At 39.8% G+C, this 24,975-nt stretch overlaps 1 protein-coding gene and 1 pseudogene across 2 annotated transcripts in view; one reads left to right on the forward strand and one right to left on the reverse strand.

Moving 5' to 3' along the window:
• Positions 1 to 24,975, reverse strand: part of KLF12 (Kruppel like factor 12) — a 255,127-nt gene that overhangs the window by 229,716 nt on the left and 436 nt on the right. The window lies entirely within an intron of this gene.
• Positions 22,697 to 23,911, forward strand: LOC103272017 (annotated as a pseudogene). The gene has a single exon (XR_002482625.1). The product of XR_002482625.1 is annotated as an actin, gamma-enteric smooth muscle-like (transcript).

Below are 24,975 nucleotides of genomic sequence, written 5' to 3' on the forward strand. Positions count from 1 at the left end.
GTTCCCTTATGGAGGAACAGAATTTTATCTAGAGGAAATGCAACTGTCTTGGGTCCTATCCCCACAATCTTATCAAACAGAGAAGATGAACATCAGGAAAGAGAACTAGAGTGGATGCCACACCCAGAGCACAAACTGTGTCTCATGCCGTCTGGTTTTCATCTTCCCTAAAAATCATTTACTCTTCCTTTAAAGTTGCCCTCACCCCCACTTCCTTCTTTCTTATGAGGAGGGTACTTAAGTTTAAACCATCTGGTCCTTTTTCGAGTTTCATATTTTGAGTGACTCCTGTGTACCTGCACTAATAAATTTGTATGCCTTTTCTCCTGTTAATCTATCTGTCCTCACTTTGTTTTATGGACTCAAGTTTTTGAACCTTCAGAAGGAGGAAGTAAAATTCCTTTCGCCCCTACATTCCCATAATACAGATCCTATATAACACACAAAAGAAGTTTGCAAAAAAAAGAGGCCATGAATACTTGTGCATTAATATATTTTCCTATCTTGTGTTTACTAGAGAATGCCCATGAGATGGTATTCGTTCATTATCTGTATATAGTGGAAAGAAAACACCTAAGCTTTGAAGTCAAATGGGCAGTTACACATTCCACAACTTAATTTCCTCACTGCAGAGGCAGCTGTTGTAAGAATCAAATGTAGTAATATTCATTAAAAGATTACAAAAAGCACCTGTAAACACTGGTCTCAATTTCCCTGCTAACTTCAGTAGTATCCCCTAACATAAACCCAAGTTGTTTAGCTTGATAGGTTTCAAGTAACTCAAGTATTTTAAAAGCACCACCCCTGGGGATTAAGTCACTCACATATTGAAAACTCAAGCTGCAATTTTCTGGATACCAGGTCTTTTGCAGTTATTTCTGCTGTCCTCTATACCTGCCCTCAGGAGGAAGAAAGGATTCTCTTGATTTGATAAAAATCAAAAGAAATATGAAACCTCATTATCGCACCTACTAATAGAAGTTACAAAGAAGAGAGGAGCATCTGAATCTGTGGACTTCCCATTACGCACGTGCAGAACCCATTCATCATATTATGCTTTAAGCTGCACAAACCTTTTGTTTAAATAAGGAAGTTGGCCAGGTTGGGTCACTCAGCCTGTAATCCTAGCACTTTGGGAGGCTGAGATGAGTGGATTGCCTGAGCCCATGGGTTCGAGACCCACCTGGGCAACTTGGCAAGACCTCATCTCTACAATAAATCAAAAATTAGCCGGGTGTGGTGGCATGCGCCTGTAATTCCAGCTACTTGGAAGGCTGAGGCGGAAGGATCGCCGGAGCCCAGCAGGTCGAGGCTGCGGTGGCCAGGAGTGTGCCACTGCACTCCAGTCTGGTTGACAGAGTGAGACTCCAACTCAAAAATAAATAAATAAATAAGGAAGTCATGTGCTTTCCACAGGACAAAGAATCTGAGAACTTTCTACTAATTTGTGGAGTTGTTTTGCTGTCTAGTTTCCATTTAACTGGATTAATTTATTGTCTAGTTTCAATGAGACTATTTTCTATTTATATAGATACTACTTTCCAGGACTGAATCCTTTATATTCTATATTCACTGAAAAGTACCTTATTCATGCTTTTCTTTGGTTTAAACATTCTACTTATGAATTTTTGTTTTGTTTTTTTCCTCTTCAGTGGTCTATGTTGAAAATTCTACAGATATTCTCCTGGCCATAAACAGATCATTCATGTGTTTCCAGTACAGCACAAGCCTGAAATGAACTCAACATCTCAGTATACATGGAAAAGACTGGCAGAACCAAGGAACTGGATTGCCAAAAAGAAATGAAAACTGAGATTCTAGCAACTGGAGGGACAGTTAGAGATGAGAATAGTGTGACATGGACCTTGTGAGATTCTACAAAATTTGTTCACTAATTTTGTTTTGTTGGGGTGGGTACGATCCATCTTTCCTTACAACCAGGACAGAGGCACACTCCCCTGACCATCCATGCAGAAGGGACAGAATGAGGATTCTATGTAGCAATGTCTTGAACACTGTACCCCAGAAACAGAGTCTCCAACCTCTAGTCACCATGAATAAACCAAAAAAACATAAACACTGATTGAGAATCTACTTTATGTATTGTCCTAGGTATTGAGCAAGACTTCAGCTACCCAGAAGCCCTCTGTTCAGACTTTTTTTTTAATTAGAAAGAAAAGCCTGTTTAGATAAGGAATTAGACGAATGTAGACCAGAAAAATCATGCACTAGAGCTCCTGATTGGGCAGGCTAGCATGAACTGAATATTGACCCCCCAGAACCCCCTCCATAGGGTGGCTTTATGCCGTGCTCAACCAGGCACAGCAGCCCTGCTGCTAGGCATTCTGAGATGAATCTGAAATCTAACATCTCAGGTTCACTCCAATAGCAAGTCTCATTCTGCACAAAAGATGTGCAATCTTTGGAGACATCATTTAAATGCCAATTTTATGCTTCCTCTTCAAAGTTATGGCACTTATAACATCAATATTTTAAACAGTTCAAGTATTTTTTTTTATCTTCTAAATGAGTCATTCACTCTCATAGTGAAGAGGTAAAATAAAATGTCAATGACTAAAATGTGAACTACTTCTTCAAAGACAGAGTAAGTACATTTCTCATGATTCCATGATAATTGGGTTGGAACTTGGAAATACAATGCCGCCCATGACAATGGAAAATCACTGGGCTCTGCAGGAATTCAAAGACTGCTGGAGAAAGTGTCCCTGTATTATCCATATCACACTTACTAGACTTCTTAAAATGCAATTTCCTCACAACTCTAGCTGAGTTTTAAAGGATCATTTGTGCCACTCAGAATTTATATATATCTACTAATCAATTTTAGGTGCTAAAATTTTCTAAGATGTCTCCAGACTGTAGCACTCACTGGCTTCTCTAAGAGGCCCATCTCCTTAGCCAGGGCAGACTTTCAAAGAGGGTTACAGCAGCCATCAGAAGCATTTAATTGTTCCATTAAAGAAAGAAGAGTCTGTGATTTAGAAAGCAGCACCTTACAAATTACAGTCTCACAAAGCTGAATGATCCAGGAGCCTCAGGACCTCACCCTGTATCAGTAGTTCTCAAAATGATACAAGCATGAGAACCACCTGCAGAATTTGTTAAACACCAAGGGTGCGTTTTCCTAGTCCCAGAGATTCTAATTTGGTTGGTCTAGGGTGGCAATTTAAGGAGCTTCTACAGTTACAGTCTATATGCCACACTTTGAAAAATGCTGCACGCCCCCCCCCCACAGGCTTCCTATCCTGAGTCTGACCAATTCAACTTGGCTCACACACTGCATGTTCTGGTTATTCACTGGAAGTTTCCAAACTATACTACAAATGGGTAAAAACTAATTTTTCTTTTCAGTATTCTCCTGTGAAAAGGGATAGTCACAAAAGTTCTACTTCATCTTCTCAGTGAATTGACACAAGCATCACAAGTGCTCTGAAGAATGTGAACTCTATACACAGACATAAAGTATTACTCAGGTATAGCATGGCCAATTCTCTAAATAACAAAGTACATAATACATCATCCTAAAGCATGAATCACACATATCACTTCAATCACACATATCAGTCCACTCTAGCCTGCCCAATCAGGAGCCCTAGTGCATGATTTTTCTGGGCTACATTGTGCTTTGCAGATATCGAGTTTCTTACAAATTGAAGTTCTGGGCAACTTTGTGCCACAAAGTCTATCAGCACTATTTTTCCAACAGCCTGATCTCATTTTATGTCTTGTCACACTGTGGTAATTCTTGCAATATTTCAAACTTTTCCATTTTTCTTTAGGTTGGAGTCTCACTGTGTCACCCAGGCTGGAGGGCAATGGCACGCTCATGGTCACCTCAGCCTCAACCTGCTGAGCTTAGGCAATCCTTCTGCCTCAGTAGCTGGAACTACAGGCGCATGCCACCATGCCTGACTAGATTTTGTGATTTATTGTAGAGATGAGGTCTCACCAAGTTGCCTGGGCTGGTCTCAAACTCCTGGGCTCAGCCAATCCTCTCGCCTCAGCCTCCCAAAGTACTGGGATTATAGGATGAGCCACCGCACCTGGCCACTTTTTCCTTACTATATCTGTTATGATGATCTGTGATCTTTGATGTTACTATTGTGAATGTTTTGGGGTGCTACGAACCCCTCCCGTGTAAGATTGCAAGCTTAATAAGTGTTGTACATGATCTGACTGTTTAATTGACCGGCCATTCACCATCTCCTTTGGCCGTCATATTCCATAAGACACAACAATATTGAACTTAGGCCAATTGATAACCCCTCAATGGCCTTTAAGTGTTCAACTTAAAGGAAGAGGCACTTTTCTCTCCCATTAAGTCAAAACATAGAAGTGACTAAGCCTAGGGAGGAAGACATAGTGAAAGCCAAAATAGGCCAAAAGCTAGGCCTCTTGCACCAAACAGCCAATTTGTGAATGCAAAGGAAAAGTTCTTGAAATAAATTAAAAGTGGTAACCAGTGAACACACGAAAGCTAAGAAAGCAAAGCAGCCTGATTTCTGATATGGAGAAAGTTTGAGTGGACTGGATAGAAGATTAAATCACTAAACACTCCCTTAAAAGTCAAAGCCTGGATTACTAGAGCAAGGTCATCTCTCTCTTCAATTGTATGAAGGCTGAGAGACATGAGGAAGCTGCAGAAAAGTTTGAAGTTAGCAGAAGTTGGTTCCTGAGGTTTAAAAAAAGAAAACATTTCTACCACATAAAATACAAGATGAAGCAGCAAGCGCTGAATGGAAAAGCTACAGTAAGTTATCCTGCAGATCTAGTGAAGGTCATTGATGAAGATGGCTACACTAAACAACTAAACAATAGATTTTCAGCATAGACAAAACAGCCTTCTATCAGAAGAAGATGCCATCTAGGACTTCCATAGTTAAAGAGGAGAACTCAATGCCTACCTTCAAAGACAGTTTGACTTTCTTGTTAGGGACTAATGCAGCTGGTGACCTTAAGTTGAATGCTCAACCACCACTCTGAAAATCCTAGAGCCCTTAAGGATTAAACTAAATCCACTCTGTCTGTGCCCTATAAATGAAACAACAAAGTCTGGATAACACACATTTGTTTACAGCATGATTTACTATATTTTAAGCCCAATGTTGAGAACTATTACTCAGAAAATAAAATTCCTATCAAAATATTACTGCTTATTGACAATATATCTGGTCACCCAAGAGCTCTGTTGAAGATGAACAATCAAATCAGTACAATCAGGAAATCGGTATTGTTTTTATGCCTGCTAACATAATATCCATTCTGCAGCCCAGGGAACCCAGGGTAATTTCCACTTTCAAGTCTTACTTAAAAAATACATTTTGTAAGGGTATAACTGCTATAGACAATGATTCTTCTGATAGATCTTGGTAAAGTGAAAACCTTCCAAAAGGAACTCACCATTCTAGATACCATTAAGAATATTCATGATTCATGGGAAGAGGTGAAATTATCAACATTAACAGGAGTTTGTGCTAAGTTGATTCCAGTCTCATGGAAGACTTGGAGGAGTTTGAGACTTCAGGGGAGGAAGTAACTGCAGAAGTGGTAGAAATAGAAGGAGAACTGAAAGTGGAACCTGAAGATGGGAATAAATTATTGCAGTCTCATGATCAAACTTGAACGGGTGTACTTGCTTCTTATGCATGAGCAAAGAAAGTAGTTTCTTGAGATGAAATCTATTGCAGGTGAAGATATTGTGAACATTGTTGAAATGACAACAAAAGATTTCGAATACTGCATCAACTTACTTGATAAAGCAGTGGCAGGGTTTGAGAGGATTGACTCCAATTTTGAGAGTAGCACTACTTGGGTAAAACACTATTAAATAGCAGCACATGCTACAGAGAAATCTCTATGGAGAAAAAAGTATTTGTGAAAGGCAGCAACAACAGATTCACAAGCTTCACTGCTGTCTTGTTTTAAGCTGTTGCCACAGCTGCCCAACCTTCAGCAACCACCATTCTAATCAGTCAGTCATCAGCTTTGAGGTAGGACCTCCCACCAGCAAAAGGAATACAACTTGCTGAAGTCTCAGGTGGTCATTAGCATTTTTTAGCAATAAAGTATTTTAAAATTAAGATATATACACAAATTTCTTAGATATAATGCTTTTGCACACTTAATAAACTACAGTATAGCATATAACATTCATATGCACTGGGAAACCAAAAAATTTGCCCGACTCACTTAATTACGATATTTGTTTTATTGAGGTGGTCTGAAATCAAAACCACAATATATTCAAGATACAACTGTATTTTCAGGGCTTGTCCATGTATTTTTATTTATTTAATGTTCCCTCTCAGTTTTTTTTTAAATAAATAAGAGTGAACCCAAAGGCACTATAGAAGAATAACTCACTTTTATTTTTTATTTATTTTTTTGAGTTGGAGTCTCACCCTGTCGCCCAGACTGGAGTGCAGTGGCTGCTCCCGGACACCGCAGCCTTGAACTGCTGGGCTCCGGCGATCCTTCCGCCTCAGCCTTCCAAGTAGCCGGAACTATAGGCACGCGTTCCCACACCCAGCTAATTTTTGATTTAGTGTAGAGATGAGGCCTCGCCAAGATGCCCAGGTGGGTCTCGAACCCGCGGGCTCAAGGCAATCCACTCACCTCAGCCTCCCAACGGCGCGGGATTACAGGCTGAGCCACCGAGCCCGGCTGAATAACTCACTTTTAAAAACTAATCAGACTACATCACTCTTACTTGTGATTTATAGACACAGAATAAATGGTTCAGTTTTAAACACATGCAGTTTCTCTGTTTGAATTGCTCAAGTAATTATGACTGCAGAATCAGGATAAATTCAGCACATACATGTAAACTGCTTGGTTTCAGTAAAATGAAGGGTCTGTTTCATCACATTCACCATATTTCAAGAGACAACTGAGAACATGACAATGTAGCACCCAAAGAACTCCCTAAATCCATGCGGGGGATGGGAAATAATCCCATGGGGATTCTTCTAAAAGTGTTACACAGAACTAAAATAAAGTTACAGGAAATAGCATAAAGAATTTAAAAGGGTATGAAGCATGAAACTCAAATGGCTAACCACTTAACTATAAACAGCTTTTATCTGAACAAATACCAGTAATTCCAAATTCTATCTAAATGAATTCTGGAACAGTTGAACGGGTTTGAAAATTCAGTACCACAGGAACAACGAGGAACTGCACCAATGAGAAGAAGTTGGAGCAGTGTGCCAGTTAAAAGTGGGGAGAGCCCCCGAGACCATGGATGGCCTCAAAAAATTGGTACTAAGCCAGCATTCTTCTTTTATATTGAGAGTAACAGAGTTTTGTTGTACAGACCAACAGACGAATACCACTTTTATTGAAAATATCTTTGGTCACATGGCAGACTACACAAGGATAATTCCTAATCCCACACACGATTTCTACACTATCTCCGCTCTGCAAAGGTCATCTTTCCCATCTTCTATCTCCTTTCCAAATTCTACTAAGACTCAACTCTATTTCTGCCTTTAATACTCAACCAGCACTTCCTTGTACTAATACTAACCTACAAATAAATCCAAGATGATTTCTGGAGATCTCGTCCATCCATGGTCCTTACTGAAAATCCTCGACTGTACACAGGCACTGAAGTATGCAGGCATTTAAACCCTTTAGCTAAAGGCTAAGTGTTAGAATTCCTGGGTTACCATCTCACAACTGTCACTAATTATCTCTCAGTTTTAGGCAAGTGATTTCATTATTATGTTCCCTTGTGAAAAAGGGTGATCACAATGCTCTGTTCCATCTTCTCAATGAATTGATAAAAACATCAAATGGTAATGTAAGAAAATGCACCGAATTATGCAAGAGCTATATGCAAGTGGAACACAATACTTGTTGCCATTTTTCTTTACACTACAAACTCTGAAGAAGTCAGAAGTACATTTCCAACACCAAGAAAATACAACGTTGGATTAACCAAACCCATTTTCATCAACCAGTCAATAGACAACATTATTTCAATAAGTATTTTTCATGAAACAAGATAATAAAATATGAGAGTGACCCTTCAAGACCTGCAAAAATCAATGATTTTCCATGACTGTCTCTCCTAAGATGTTTTTGGCATTTGTTAAGCAGCAGCTTAGTATCACAAAGAAAGCACTGCTTTTTGAGAACAAACACAGTTGCTTCTGACACTGAGAAATTGGGTGATCTTGAAGCTATTTAACCATTGTTAATTACAGCTATTCTTAGCTAGGCACTGTGGGTCATGCCTGTAATCCTAGCATGATTACAAGCTGAAGGACGCTGAGGCAGGAGGATGGCTTGAGCCCAGGAATTCAAGACCAGCCTGGACAATGTAGCAAGACCTTGACTCTACCAAAAAAAAAAATTAGCCAGGAATAATGGTGGTACCTATAGTCCCAGCTACCTGGGAGGCTCAGGAGGGGGGATCCCTTCAGCCCAGGAGTTTGAGGCTGCAGTGAGCTGGTGATTGTGCCACTGCACTACAGTCTAGCTGACAGAGTAAGAGCCCAACTCAAAAAAAACCAGAAAAAAAAATTACAGCTGTCCTCATCGGTAAAGTTATGATCACTTCAAGATTACTAGGTATGTTAGATGAGATAATATAAATGACCAAGTACCTAAGTGTCCATAAATGGTACCCTCCATAGGTATTCTCATCGGGAAATTTCATATTAGGATCACCCTCCAAATAAACTATGGGGCCCTTCCAGTCAGACTCCTGCCCAGTTTCATCCCTAACAACCCATGTCATTTTGAGGCTGAAAATGAATGTGCTTGAGATCAAGCTGAGGTGAAAGTTAGTACACAGGATACAACTTGTGCTCAATTAAGTGCTAAATTGGGCAGGTAGTGACTACAAATAGATTCAGTGAAAGTACAGAGAAGAGACAGATCGGTGAAAATGCTTCATGGAAGAGGGACCTGTGCTGGAACTTGCAATATAACAATGACTAAAATAAACCAAAGGAATAGGGAGGGTGCTTCAGGTAGAAGCAACGTCTACTACATATATTCACTTAGTTATCTTCCCATAAACTCCATGAGATAGGTACAATCATAATCCCCATTCTACAGCTGGCAAGAAGTCCACATCCTAGCAGCAAGAGAGTCTAAGAAATGTAGATAAACCAAGACAAAGAGATTAGGTAGCTTGCTCAGAAAAAAGTGCTGGAGCAGGAAATAAATACACAAAATCTGGCTCCAGAATCCATACACTTAATCACAGAGTCACTGAAGTAAGGCCTGGTATGTTTATTAGGAGAATGAAGATACTTCATTGAAACCATTACAAACAACAAAATCCACCCTGACTAGATTAAGTGGAGAGAGATCCATTTTTTAAAATCAGCTCAGTAATCTTTTAGTAGGTCAGAGAATCAGGCTTGAATACTCCATAGTCAGGAAGAGACAGGTGGAGCAAATCCCAAGGGCACTAAGCTTTACCATGAAAACATCACCACTGATGCCTCTGAGTCTTTGATGCCAGAAAGTGTGTCACAGCCTCCCCAGAAGAGCCAAAAGTACCAGCCACTGCCCCTACCAAAGAGCAGTTTTTCCACGTGTAGGCAGCCTCACTCTGCTCGCTTCTGCATCCCCCCATGTACACTGCGGTGATTGGCAACATGGCCACAACCTAGCGGCAAGAGAGTCTAGGAAATATAGGTTAAAAAACAAGATTCTATCTTGGGATGATTGGAATCACATTATGAGAGGCTGACAAAATGTATGTCAAGATGATAAATAAAAGATGTCAGGCGAACACAAAGGGCCACCACAGACTTGGATAACAGGCTGGAAAGTTTTGGGAAACAACGTCAGATACCTAAAGTAGGGTCAGATCATATAGTGCAACTTCATTTGGAAACAATTGAAGTTAAACATAAGAGGCCATGGGTCTCTTATGATAGCAAGCATTATTCAGGGCATATTGTAAAGATGAGTAATTCAAAAATTGCAAATATCAGAAACTTGAATTTTTTCCCAGCTACTTCAAAATGTTATAGCATAATAGCATATCCATATGCATCATTTTTCCATAAGTAAAGCAAACTTATTAAATAGAATATATTAAATAAGGTGACCACATCATAGATCATACATTATTTTTGCCTCTTACAGTTTTCCTATACTTCTTTAAGGATCATTTTCTAAGGCAATTGAGATTTTGAGTAGTAGCATGCTTTATCTTTTTGGAAACCAGCGATTTGAAATAAAATACTAGATATTTACTAGAAACTATTTTTTTAATTTAATTTGGGAAATAGAAAGGTTTTGGGGGGTTTTGTTGTTGTTGTTGCTGTTCATTTGTTTGTTTTTGTCTTGAGTTCCTGGGCTCAAACAATCTTCCCACCTCAGCCTCCTAAAGTGCTAGAATTACAGGCAAGAACCACTGTGCCTGGTCAGAAAGTTCTTTTTAAAACATCACTCGTTTAGCCGTCATGACCATATATGTTTCTGAATAACATTTATGAATAACACTATCTACAGTAGCCATTGTTTTCAGTACTTTAAGGAAATATAGCCACTTATGATGAGACACAGTAATTCTGAGTAAAGTCCAAAATTACAAAATTTAAGACACCTATTTTAAAATGTCGATTATTGGTAAAAGGCAAATATACAACAGTACAATATAAATGTTATATTTTTATTATGTAAACCTACAGACTGATAATACCAATTTTTTCCCAATAATTAATGGGAAAAAATAAAAACAGCATTCTTTCAAGCATCATTAATTTTAAATTATTTTCAGCTGAAAATATATATTAATTTTCAAATCCAAAATATTTTATATCTTGAAATTAAGAAATGCAGATGAACAATAACAAATGCAATAGTAGTTACTTTATTCTTGAGTACAATGATTTAGTGTACTATGCTAAGAATTATGTATACAATTTCACTTATTTTAGCTAAATTCTATACCTTTTACTATACCTGGATTTATTTATTTATTTGTTTGTTTGTTTGTTTGTTTGTTTATTTATTTATTTATTTAGAGTTGGAGTCTCACTCTGTCACCCAGACTGGAGTACAGTGGCCGCTCCCGGCCACTACAGCCTCGACTTGCTGGGCTCCGGCGATCCTTCGGTCTCAGCCTTCCAGTAGCTGGAACTACAGGCATGCACTACCACGCCCGGCTCATTTTTTGATTTATTGTAGAGATGAGGTCTTGCCAAGTTGCCCAGATGGGTCTCGAACCTGCGGGCTCAGGCAATCCACTCACCTCAGCCTCCCAAAGGCGCAGGATTACAGGCTGAGCCACCGAGTCCGTCTTATACCAGGATTTAAATGGGTATGTTTTACAACCCCTCTGAAACATTTTTATAATTCAAAAACACTACACAGAAATGTGAGTATACCCAAGGGCAATAATTCAAAAAGGATTAAGGCAAAATCTCCATATACACATATGTACATATATTATGTCAATACAGAAATCAGAAGCTACTATGACAAATAAAATTTGGATGGAGATGGAGGAGGAGGAAAAAAGCAAGAGCATATAATTATGCAACATGACTGGGAAGAGAAAACTGCCCCCAAGTCTATTTTATGACTTGATAAAACAATAGACATCAAGGGTTTTTTGATGATGACATCTATGAAAGTGTTACTTGGCAAAATAGTCGATGGCTAAAAAAAGTGAAATGTTTGCATATATATAAATTTTTAGTGGGTGCAATATTGACTGGGGAAAAACATATATTACCTTGTACATGAGGAGTTCATATGTATGGGTTGAAAATAACGCCCCAGACTGCTGGGTTCCTAAGGTATGCCGGTAGCCACTGCGCTGTTCATAGAAAAGGCTTCACCTCAAACACTTTGCCTCTTTATTTTTTTAGCATTTACAATAACATGATGATGATCCATGTAGAAGTAGTCTGAATACTTATCTTTTATATGAAACTTAGAACAAAACTTAAAGCGACCCAAGGGGCTCCTTCTAATACCTTGTTATAGCTGACTTAGCCAAGGGAGGTTGGAGGTTTTAAATTCACAGTTGCATTAATTTCTTTCTAGTTAAAAATAAAAGCGTATAACCAAGGTAAAAAAAAAAAAAAAACTAAGAAAAATAAATTCTTTGTCTACCGAAATTTTCAAGTAACAAGACTGCCTTACTTAGGTTTTAAGAGCGAATAATTTCGATCATTATCTTCATGGCTTTATGGAAAAGATATTAGTTACAACAAGGATATAGCAATGGAACTTGAAAATTAAAAAGAGAAAATCATGGAGGCTATGAGGGATCTGAACACTATAGTTCATTTATGATTGATGAGAAGTTCACATTTCCTTAATAAAAAAAAAATTGACAGTATTTCCTTAATGCAACAAAAAGAACAGACTAGTGAGTGAACAGTTTCATTCTTCCATAGGCACAGATATGATCACTCAGTGAGGCATTAAACTGATCAAAATTGCCACCACGTCGAATGTCTTCATAGTAAACATTTTTCTCAGTGATGACTGACATAATTTGTAAAGTAATGAAAAAAAAAAACTGTTGACATCTTTATGTTGTTGCATATTTATGAAATCCTGGGTTCTCAAAATAGAGAGAGAGGCGGTTTCTAGAAGTTTAATATGTAGTGTCAGCTCTGCTCAATCTCCTGACTTTCTGAAATTGATAGATACTTACTGAAATAGAACTTTGCCCATGAGACAACCAGAAGATAAAGCAAATGAAAGCATTATTTTATGTTAGAACATATTTTACTATATAAAATATGTTTTGAAATCCCATGAAATTAAAAGAACAATTCCAAAAGAGTTACTACTTACTGCTGGCTACTGTGTACAATGACTTTTGGCCCTCTTTAGGTAAATTTGCATTTATAGGGATATTGGAGTAATACTTTTCATAATATCTACATTATATACTTCTTACACATTATTATGGTAGTGGGAACTATTTGATTACAGATCATGTCTATGTGATAATTAGTTATAATAATTTTCAAAATCAAGCTAAAAGAATAGATCTCTTGCAATAGTGAGAAGATTCTGATTCACAAGACATGGACCCCAGTGATTATGACTAACCCGGTAACCCAGTTACTTCTTGGTTGTGAAGCCTTAGATGCCTGTCTCTACAATGATATTTACTAATGAAGATAACATTAAATCTATCCAAAGGGTTACTGAGGTACACTAAGCACTTAGGACTGTTATGCTCTCTTCATGAATTGGCATCCTTGTCATTAAGAAGTGCTCCATTTTATCTCTGGTTATATTCTTGTTTTGAGGTCTAATTTGTCTGCCAATAATTCAGGCATTTAGGTCTGTTGTTGTTATTTAGTGTTTATATAATATCTTTTTCTATCCATTTGCTGTTTTTTTTTTCCTTAAAAGAATATCTGTTACAGAATTATTAAAGTCTGTCAGGCTTGGTGGCTCAGCCTGTAATCCCATCACTTTAGGAGGCTGAGGTGAGTGGATTGCCCAAGCCCGCGGACCAGCCCAAGCAACTTGGTGAGACCTCGTCACTACAACTAATAAAAAATTAGCTGGGCATGGAACCGTGCACCTGTAGTTCCAGCTACCTGGAAGGCTAAAGCGGAAGGATTGCCAGAGCCCAACAAGACGACACTAGGGTGACCGTGAGAGTGCCACTGTACTCCAACCTGAGCGACAGAGTGAGACTCCAACTCAAAAACAAACAAAAAAGAATTATTATGTTCCAGAAAGAAAATATTCTAAACTATTAAAAGCTTTCATTTCAATATGACTCATGTCTTTTACTTTCTTCTTCACAGGTTTTAAAAATACCTTTAAGCTTTTCTAAAATTAAAATGTTATGAGACAAGAATTTCAGTTTCTGATCTTAGGACAGACAACCAGCAGGACTGGCATGTCTAAATACGAATCGCCTCACTTTTCATATGAGACTTCCTTCTGCAGAATTAGAGAAGGATGTTGTCAAGGCGAAGTTCATTGAAGAGGAGTCCATGACATGTATAAGGCAGGCTATTGACTCACACACAGTTGCTGCTGTAACTAACAGATTTCTTTAAAAGACACTTCCCCTTTGAAATATCTAAACCAATTTCTGCTAAAAAGTCTTCCCTTAGCCAATTTCTTTATCCACATTTGCTTTCTTATACAGTTATAAATCCTTTAGTGCTCTGTTTTATTTTACTTTTTTTTTTTTTAATCAGTCTCACTCTATTGCCCAGGCTGAAGTGCAGTGGCACAATCACAGATTCACAGCTCAACAGCTCACCACATCCTCAACCTCCTGGGCTCAGACGACTCTTCCACCTCAGCCTCCCAAGTAGCTGGAACTATACAGGTATGTGCCAGTATGCCTGGTTAATTTTTTTTTTTTTTTAAATAGACGAGGTCTCGCTATACTGCCTAGGCTGGATTCAAACTCCTGGGGGGTTCAAGCAATCCTCTCGCCTTGCCTTCCCAAAGTGCTAGGATTATAGGTGTGAGCTACTGCACCCAGCCAATTTTTTAAAATCCTTAATTGTGGTAAAGAACACGTAACAAAATTTACCCTCTTAACTATTTTTAACTGTGCAGCTCAGTAGAATTAACTATATCCACACTGTTGGATAATAGCTCTCTAGAATATTTTCATCTGACAAAAGTGGAATTCTAGAATCACAGACAACTCCCTATTTCCCTCTGCCCTCAGCCCCTAGGAAACCACCATTCTGCTTTCCACGATTTTAGCTACCCTAATTCTCTCCTTTTACTTTCAGTCTATCTGTACCTTTTACATCTAAATGCGGTTACCTATAGATTGCTTTTCGTTGGATCTTGCTTTTATTTCCAATCTGATAATCTGCCTTTTAATTGGAGGTAAACTATTTGTATTTGATGAAATTAACAATATACTGGACTTAAATCTACTATCTTGTCATTTGGTTTCTATTTCTTCTATCCTTGGTTTATCCTGCACTTTTCCTTTTATATAAATTGAGTATCTTTTCTCAATGCTTCCACGTCATCTCCACTACTGATTTAACACCTATATCTGGCCGTTTTACTGTATATTTGTATGTCTAGGGTTGACAATGAACACTGTTAACTGACTGCAGTTTTCTTTCACAGCACTTCACAAACAGTGGGAGAACCTTATAACAGTATGCTTCCTTCCATCACCCCCTCTCTGTACTGCTGCTTGTTTTCATTCAACATGTGTGATAAACTCCACAATGCATTGTTATTACATTTGATTTAAGCAGTTGACTGTCTTTTTAGAGGATTTTTTAAATCTTTCATATTTATCCATATATTTACAATTTCAGGCGCTCATTTCCTGTATAGATCCAAGTTTCTATCTAGCATTCTTTTATTTCTGCCTGAAGTTTCTTTCTTCTGTCCTGCATGGCTTCTGAAAAGAAGTCTGACTTTTGTTCCTTCATATATACAGTGCATTTTTTGCCCTATGGCTGTTTTAAAAATGACTCTCTTCATTACTTGTTTCTAGCAATTTAATTATTAATGTGTTTTGGTGTGGTTTCTCCTATTTGGGTTTGTTAAACTTTCTGGGATTTGTGGGTTTATAGTCTCTATCATATCTGAGCAATGTTCCACTATTTTTTCTTAAAATATATTTTCTGATTCCCCCTACTCCTCCTGAGAGTCCAATTGTACTTATGTTAAACAACTTGATATTCTTCCATAGCTCACTAAGCTCTGTCCTTCAGTCTTTATTCCTCTTTGTGCTTTATTTTGGATAGTTTCTACTGCTATCTATTCACAGTCATTGATCTTTTCTTCTGTGGTGTCTATTAATGCAAACCAATGTATTTTTACAATTTTAGATCAAGTTTATCTTTCATCTGTTCGATTTATCTTTTTGTATCTTCCATTTCTCTTCTTACAATGGCCATGGTTTCCTTCATATCCTTGAGCATATTTGTAAGATATATAACGGATGTTTTACAGTTCTTGCCAGTTCTTACAGTTCTGTGTCACTTCTGGATGTGTTTCTATTAATATTTTTATTTGGTTGTGAGTTCTATTTTCCTGCTTCTTTGTACGTCTGGTAATTCTGACCTGATGCCAGACACTGTGATTTTTACGTTATTTAGCAATAGGTTTTGTTATATTCCTGTGGAGTAGATTTTTATTCTGCCATACAGTTGAGTGACTTTCAGATCAATTTCATCCTTTCAGTACTTGCTACGAAGGTTTGTCAAAGTAGGTTCAGAACAGATTATTCTGGTACTAACTGTAGCTAAACCCATTATTAAGCTGTAACCCTTCTGAGACCTCTCCCCCAATGCCTCATGTGTGAAAGAGTCTCTCCATTCCAAGTTGTGTCAACTTTAAGTGAGCTCCAAGAATTGTCTGACCTAGTGCCTTCTGGCTGTCCTTTCACTGCCTTCCTCCATCACAGAAAGACAAGTACTCACCAAATCCTCAAGGGGCCTCCTCTAGAGATCTTCAGAGCTCCCCCTCTTTTACAATTGTCTCCTCTGTAATATTATCCTCCTCCAAAATCAGTTGCCTTGACCTCTGCAAATTCCAACCCCCGAATGCTTAACTCAGTGAGATTGCTAGGCCCTCTTTGGGTTCTTCCTCCCAGTTTTACAGCCTGAACATTGCCTCCAAGCAGTAAGTCACTGAGCCTACCTCCTTTTCTGCTCTTCTCTCAAGGATCCCTGCCTGTCTTCCAGTATGTGAAGAAAACATTTCATGTATTTTGTCTGGTCTCTAGCTGTTTATGGTGGAGAGTCCATTCAGACAGCAGTTAATCCTTCATGGTCAGAAGCAAAAAACCTCCAGGGGTTAAATAGACATTATTTGTGAAGCACTTTATCAACTGTGACGCAGTATACAAACATTAGCTCAAAAAAAAAACAAAAACAAAAAAACACATTGAGATTGAGAGAAGTACCTGCCTCATGGTCCAAATTTTTTTACTCTACCACAAAGACAAGTAGACAAAGTAGACCAAGATCTTGCATAAGCTGAAAAATTATGGAAAGGATAATTTGCCTCAAATCAAAATTTATAAATTATTCAGAGCATGAAATTTCCTTAAGAAGTATTCCTTTTTGCAAAGTACTGACCCTACAAAATTGCAAATAACTCTTGGAAAGGACAGCATTTTACATTCTCCTCAATTAGTGAGACTGTAGTTACAACTAGTTACCCATGGGTACCTTGAACCATCCCAACACAATCACAGGGCGGGGCATCTGGACTGTGGATGACAGGAGGACTAAGTTGAAAGAAAAAGCACACCGCTTAAGGGAAGAAGGCAGAATCCTCAACTTCACAGCTTTGCCCAGGGCAGGCCCTGAGGGAAAGGATTTGTCCGCCGTGCTATATTTCCCTCTGGTACTATCTGTAATTACTATCACAGCTCATTGATTTTCACTTCTTTCTATTAATACATTATTGGCCATACTGACATTATTAAAATCAGCCCAACTCTGCATTTTTAGTAGAGGATATCTCTTTCCTAAAGTATGACTTTTGCAAGTACAGGCTTTTTTTTTCCTGCTTAAAAAAATGGTCATCTAGCCGGGCTCGGTGGCTCAGCCTGTAATCCCGCGCCTTTGGGAGGCTGAGGTGAGTGGATTGCCTGAGCCCGCGGGTTCGAGACCCGCCTGGGCAGCGAGACCTCATCTCTACAATAAACCAAAACATTAGCCGGGCGTGGTAGCGCATGCCTGTAATTCCGGCTACTTGGAAGGCTGAGACAGAAGGATCGCCGGAGCCCAGCAGGTCGAGGCTGCGGTGGCCAGGAGCGGCCACTGCACTCCAGTCTGGGTGACAGAGTGAGACTCCAGCTCAAAAAAAAAAAAAATGGTCATCTCATATTAGCAATAACAGCATCTGTATATGGTTTTCTTTGAAGCTAGGTTGTGACATGCAAAGATTTCACTACAGATCAAAAGATCTCAAGCAGTGGGTCATCAGAGAATACTAAATGATAAGTAAATTCATATTTCCAAGATAATTCTACCAATTTACTAGCAACGCTGGCCCCTGTTCCACAGTAGGAGAAGGAATAATGAAGCACTGTTAAAGGGTAATGCAAGTGGCATTTTTAATAATGCCTTTTCTTCACTTCTGATAAAGTCATTAAAGTAACCCTGTCTTACTAAGCCTTTACACACAGATGTACACTAAATCTTTAATGTAAAATGAAACAGGTTTAGTGAGGGGAAAAGTTAGAGCAGTTGTAGGTTTTTTCCCCTAATGCTACTGCATTTTAATATAATTGCCTATCTTAAATAAGCATTCCAGGGCACATTTCTAGGTTCAGCTACAATACTTGTACCTGCCTATATTTCTTTATTAAGTCTAAAGACTGGAGTTTTTTTCACAACAGTATCAGACTCAAAATCCTCTCAATTCTACAGTGTGGCAAACAGCCTCTCACTTACAATAAATAGCAACAGAATTTATTGAGCCCTGCCTATTCATCAGCTCCTGCGCTGAGACCATGAGAAATAACAAGAAACATAAAGCTTAAGCGCTACTCTTAAGGAAGTCACATTATTGCTGGCTTCATGGTGCTAGTCAGCACTTTGTGCTACAGAAAGTAGCCTGAACACCTTGTTATAAATGTCCTACAGATTGATTTGCAAAAGTTACTATAAGCTGCCTCTAGGGAAAAGACTGAGTCTCCATTTTCTCTTTTGGTCATACCTCTAAACTGAGGAAGCCCAGAGGGACCCCTAGTTTGACGAGGGGGATATTTTCTGGTAGTAAGATATGGAGTATCCACATACGCCGACACTTCTCTGCTCCAATACCTGTATCCTTTCTAGCTATATGGCCATAGTAAAGAGGATCCAGGCTCTCATTCCCCATGGCAACACACGAGGGTCTTTTAAAACTCGATTATTGACTGCTTAGAGCACTTAAAATTGGCAAAACACCAATCTCTTTCCCTCTCTCTGCCACACGACTGGCGCTCTTCTCAATAGGCCTCTGGATCAGAACCGCACCTGGCTGTAGAGAGAGAAGTGAGGCTGGGTCACCAAGGGCTCCAACACCATTGCCATGGGTGAGGGGAGTCAGTTCAGTCCCTCTGCAGGGCAGATCTCTCAGGTTTAGGAAACAAACAGACCACTAAGAATTACCATCTTCCTGGCTCCCTCAGAATCCTCTTCACCTATGCAACTGTTAAAGATCTTTTTATTTAGAAAGCTCTTTTCTCAAACATTTTACTTTAAAGAATTTCAAACACACAAAGGGGCAGAATAGTAAAACTATGTTTGTTTTAATATAATAACTATTTTCTGATTCCATTATTTTACTTTTCACGCAATAAACTCTAATCAGAATTTGAAACATTTCTACAGATATGCTTAAATAAAAATTTGAATAAAAAAGGAAGGGTTCCAATTTGAGAGTTACTTTAAATCTACTTGTGGAATTACAAATTAACACAGATGTTGAAATCTCTACAAAACACCTCATGGGAATTGCAACAACAGAAACGGAAGCAACGGGGATTTTTTTCTCCTGTTTTTCTTCAAAAGGAGAACACTGAGTCAGCACCCACCATGGGCTCCTGTGGTAACTCCACCCCTTAGGAAAGAAGAGCTAGACAGAGTTAAACTAAGCAGGGTCCACATAGCTTGTACCTGGTGGAAGCATCTGCACTCAGGCCCTTCTCACTTAAAGTCTTTGCACTTCCACACACTTCAACACAGGTACTTCTCTGTAGCACAACAGTTAAACTCATAAGTAGTAAATACTCTCTCCCCCTGCCCTTTACAGGATAGGAGTCGCAGGATAGGGTCACAGGATGTCAGACTATACCTACAAGGAAGGCTTTCTAGCATCCCCATTGTACAGATAAGGACACAGAGGCCTGGTGAGGTGAAGTATCTTCCCCAGGTCATTTAAGCTGGTCAACTGCAGGACCAGGAAGAAAATCACGCTTTCTATCTTTGAGACAGTACCCTTTCTCGACATACTGCCTTATCTCTCGGTGAAATAGTTCTAATACTCTTCTTCCTGCTTCCGTCCTTTGCTTAATAACAAATTAGAACATCCAAAAACTTACAGCACTCGGGAAGCTCTTGTAACAGCAGGGCACAAGCATCAAAGGTCACGGACAAAGTCATTCAAACACTTCTTGCTGTGCCCCTGAAGTGTATCACAAGAGCTCATGCCCTGCCTATCGTCGGCCCAGCTGCATGTGCTGTACTACCGACAAGCCTGAAGAAAACCTAAGTCACATTTCAAGAGACTGCAATCATCATCTACTTAGATCTCCCATGACTAAAAATGTCAGAGAAGTCCAATCAGAAGGCACACAGAGTTAGTACCCATATACTACTACCACACCTACCTGGTCCATATGGTTGTAAGACGAATACCTCTATTACCAAAGAGAACTCATATTTCCAATATTTACAATTACCCTATGAGGCAGACAGAGCAGGCTGACAACTAGCTATTGAATGGTTTTGTATTTTTCACCATGCTAGTCATAATGCCTAAACAAGTGGAATAAATCATGTTTACTGAGTCCTTGCCATGTACCAGGAACTACAAGAGATACAAGCCAGAAATATAAGAAATAGTTCTCACCCTCTAACACTATACAATCTGATTGAAGACACAAGACCACTTACACACACTATAAAACTCATAAAGGGAATGAGGCAAAGTAGCCAGAATTTTCCAGAGACGAGACCAAGACCTGTTTTCAGTCTGTCTTTAAGCCCTGAAATGTGTTCCTGAGGTCCTGAATTCCTTGGAGGGGTAGGGAGACATGCAGAGCCCAGCTGACAGCAGAAGACCTAAGGGACTATTTATAACAAGCAGGAGAGAACAAGCATATGCCTTCATGGTGAGACAGAAGGGCCCTGTAAAGTAGCATAACTTAAAATGCTGTCTGCAGTCTGGAAGAAATATCAACTTTTCTTCCCCAAAAGACTTGAGATTAGTGTCTATGTCTTAAAGACAGAGTCCCAAAACTAGGTTTCTCAGGGGGAAGATATATTCCAATCAAGGTGCCAACTGCAAGCTTTCTCATTCATTGATATGACACAGATGAATTGCTATAACTTTTTGTTCATTGTAACTAACATGTTTCATCTTTTTCAAAAGCCCTTGATCACCTGGCACAGTGGTACATGCCTGTAGCCTCAGCTACTTTAAAGAGTAAGGCAGGAGGATACATGGATCCCAGGAGTACAGTCTGGTGAATCGTGAGACCCCATCTCTCTCTCTCTCTCTTTTTTTTAAAGTCCATAATTGCACAATGTAATTATAACTATTTATTTAAATTTCACCAACGTGTATATTTTCTTACAAAGAATTCAACCTCAAATGGCCTTTAATAGTAAATGTCGGCCAGGCACCGTGACCCAAGCCTGTAATCCCAGCATTTGGAAAGCTGAGGCAAGAGGGTTGCCTGAGCCCAGGAGTTCGAGATCAGCCTGGACAGCTTGGTGAGACCTTGTCTCTACAATAAATCAAAAAATTAGCCAGGTGTGGTAGTGCACACCTGTAATTCCAGCTACTTGGAAGGCTGAGATGGAAGGATCGCCTGAGCCCAGCAGGCTGAGGCTGAGGTGGCTGGCCATTAGCATGCCACTGCACTTCAGCCTGGGTGACAGGGTGAAACTTCGACTCAAAAAAAAAAAAAAAAAAATAGTAAATGAGAAAAGAGTCACGAAATATTCAAAATTCTAGCATTTTTAATTCAAAAATAGTTCTGATTCTTACTATTATATAGTATATGCCAGTGGCCCCCAAACCTCAGACCATGTTAGGAACTAGGTCATGCCCTGTTAGGAACCAGGCCACAAGGCAGACTGAACGGTGGGTGAGCAAGTGAAGCTTCATCTGTATTTACAGTCATTCCCCATCACTTGCATTATTGCCTGAACTTGGCCTCTTGTCAGATCAGCACTGAAAAGCATGCTTCCATTTCCAACATCCTATCTTTGTGGAGCAGGGTTTTCTGTGGTGACAGCAATCAAAACAAGACTATGGAATAGACTGGACACAAGCAACACACTTAGGGTGTCACTGTCTCCCATCACTCCCAGATGGGACCGTCTAGTTGTAGGAAAACAAATTCAGGGCTTCCACTGATTTTGCATTATGGTGAGTTATATAATTATTTCATTATGTATTACAATGTAATAATAATAGAAATAAAGTACACAATAAATGTAACGCACTTGAGTCATCCTGAAACCATCAACCCTGTCCCCAGTCTGTGCAAAAATTATCTTCCATGAAACAAGTCTCTGACGCCAAAAAGATTGAGGACCACTTGTGCACTGAACAAATCATGTTAGTAACTGTCATGTGTCTCTTCTTTCATAATCCTCCACTGCCTGAATCTTGGGCTAAATCTATATAAGTTAGTGATTATATCATGTGCAAAACTATGGAGTCATGCTATGGGTTGACATACTCCACAATGTTCATTTCAGAGCTACCAAACTCAACAAAGAATATAAAGGTGAGATGGTACTCTCTACCATAATGAAGAACTGTTTCAAACATAGACTTACCCTGAAAAGGAGAAATTACATTAAGATACCATACATTCTGCCACATAATGCTCCGAGATGCGAAAGTTACTGAAAAGACCCTCTAACTGCTACAATCCAGACTTACAACTTCAGATGCCCTCATTAAGAAATCCTTTTGGAGTCACCAGGAGAAGAACCTCTCATACACTCGGTGCTCCACCCCAGGTCACTCAGCCACACTCACCATGTGTGAAGAGGAGACCACTGCACTCATGTGTGACAATGGCTCTGGCCTGTGCATGGCAGGCTTTGCAGGAGATGATGCCCCCCAGGCTGTCTTCCCTTCCATCGTGTGCCGCCCCCGCCACCAGGGTGTGATGGTGGGAATGGGCCAGAAGGACAGCTATGTGGGGGATGAGGTTCAGAGCAAGTGAGGAATCCTAACTCTCAAATACCCGATTGAGCACGGCATCATCACCAACTGGGATGACATGGAGAAGATCTGGCACCACTCCTTCTACAATGAGCTGCGTGTAGCACCTGAAGAGCACCCCACCCTGCTCACGGAGGCCCCCTAAATCCCAAAGCCAACAGGGAGAAGATGACCCAGATCATGTTTGAAACCTTCAACGTCCCTGCCATGTATGTCGCCATTCAAGCTGTGCTCTCCCTCTATGCCTCTGGGCGCACTACAGGCATTGTCCTGGATTCAGGGGATGGTGTCACCCACAATGTCCTCATCTATGAGGGCTATGCCCTGCCCCATGCCATCATGCGCCTTGACCTGGCTGGCCGCGACCTCATGGACTACCTCATGAAGATCCTCACAGAAGGAGGCTATTCCTTTGTGACCACAGCCGAGCAAGAAATCGTGCGAGACATCAAGGAGAAACTATGCTATGTGGCCCTGGATTTTGAGAATGAGATGGCCACAGCAGCCTCCTCTTCCTCTCTGGAGAAGAGCTATGAGCTACCAGATGGGCAAGTCATCACCATTGGCAATGAGCGCTTCCGCTGCCTTGAGACCCTCTTCCAGCCTTCCTTCATTGGCATGGAGTCCACGGGAATTCATGAAGCAACCTACAATTCCATCATGAAGTGTGACATTGATATCCGTAAGGACTTATATGCCAACAATGTCCTCTCTGGGGACACCACCATGTACCCTGGCATTGCTGACAGGATGCAGAAGGAGATCACAGCCCTGGCCCCCAATGCCATGAAGATCAAGATTATTGCTCCCCCAGAGCGGAAGTACTCAGTGTGGATTGGGGGTTCTATCCTGGCCTCTCTCTCCACCTTCCAGCAGATGTGGATCAGCAAGCCTGAGTATGATGAAGCAGGGCCCTCCAGCGTCCACAGGAAGTGCTTCTAAAGTCAGAACAGTTTTTTCTAAGGATCCCTTGAGACTGCACTTTAACAGTCATGAGACATTAAAAACCTACAAGCCTTAAAAAAAAGAAAAAGAAAAAAAAAAGAAATCCTTCTGGGTCATTAGCATCCTAACCTCTTGAGTCAGAGCCCAGATGAACTTATCCACATTCATTTTTATACTACGACAGTGAGACTTTATTTATGTTTATAATTTCTTTTCAGTGTTCAAGTATAAAACACTACTGCTTTTTAGTTTTGATTTTTAAAATAAGAGATATATTAATAAGGTAAAGACTATATATGGGTCGGGCACGGTGTCTCAAGTCTGTAATTCCAGCACTTTGGGAGGCTGAGGCGAGTGGACTGCCTGAGCCCCCAGGTTCGAGAACAGCCCAGGCAACTTGGCAAGACCTCATCTCTACGATAAATAAAAAATTAGCTGGGCATGGTAGTGCTCCCGTAGTTCCGGTTATTTGGAAGGCTAAGGCGGAAGGATTGTTGGAGCCCAGCAGGTTGACGCTGGGGTGGCCATGAGTGTGCCACTGCACTCCAGTCTGGGCAATGGAGTGAGACTCCAATTTAAAAAATAAATAAATAAAAAAGACTATATATGTATGTCATCTTGTTGGTCATCTGTACTGCCACAGTGGTGGCGATTTACTAAGATGAGTAGCTCATGTGCTTTCAGAAACATGAGCTGGGCTTTCTCCCTAAAATACATAAAGTTGCCCATGCTGCAACTAATTATACTACCCTTATGCTTTTGACTAGTGAAGCTATAAATGTTAATTATAAAATCTCCTATTCATTTTTTTAAAACCTGTGCTCATAGGCCTTCTATTTTCAGTATCCATAAATTAATTAATTTGGTATATGTTGTTAAATAACTTTTCTTTTGCTCTTAGGCATTTTCAAATTCACTGACTTAAATTTCATCATTTACTCCCTAGTATTCCTATTGCAAAAAAAGGGAAATACCAGGCAACCCCCTTGGGTCCCCTCCTACTCTGGGAGCTTTTCTGTCCTCTCAATAAATGCTGCTTTGAAAAAAAGGGGGGGTGGGGGGGAATACCAATGTCAAAAGAGAAATTCATTCAACAAACAGTAACATTCCTATACCTGTACGCTGTCATTTCCTGACTCAGAATCA

Source organism: Carlito syrichta, unplaced genomic scaffold (assembly GCF_000164805.1).
Source record: "Carlito syrichta isolate Samal-C Ts95f unplaced genomic scaffold, Tarsius_syrichta-2.0.1 Scaffold312076, whole genome shotgun sequence".
Taxonomy (NCBI): domain Eukaryota; kingdom Metazoa; phylum Chordata; class Mammalia; order Primates; family Tarsiidae; genus Carlito; species Carlito syrichta.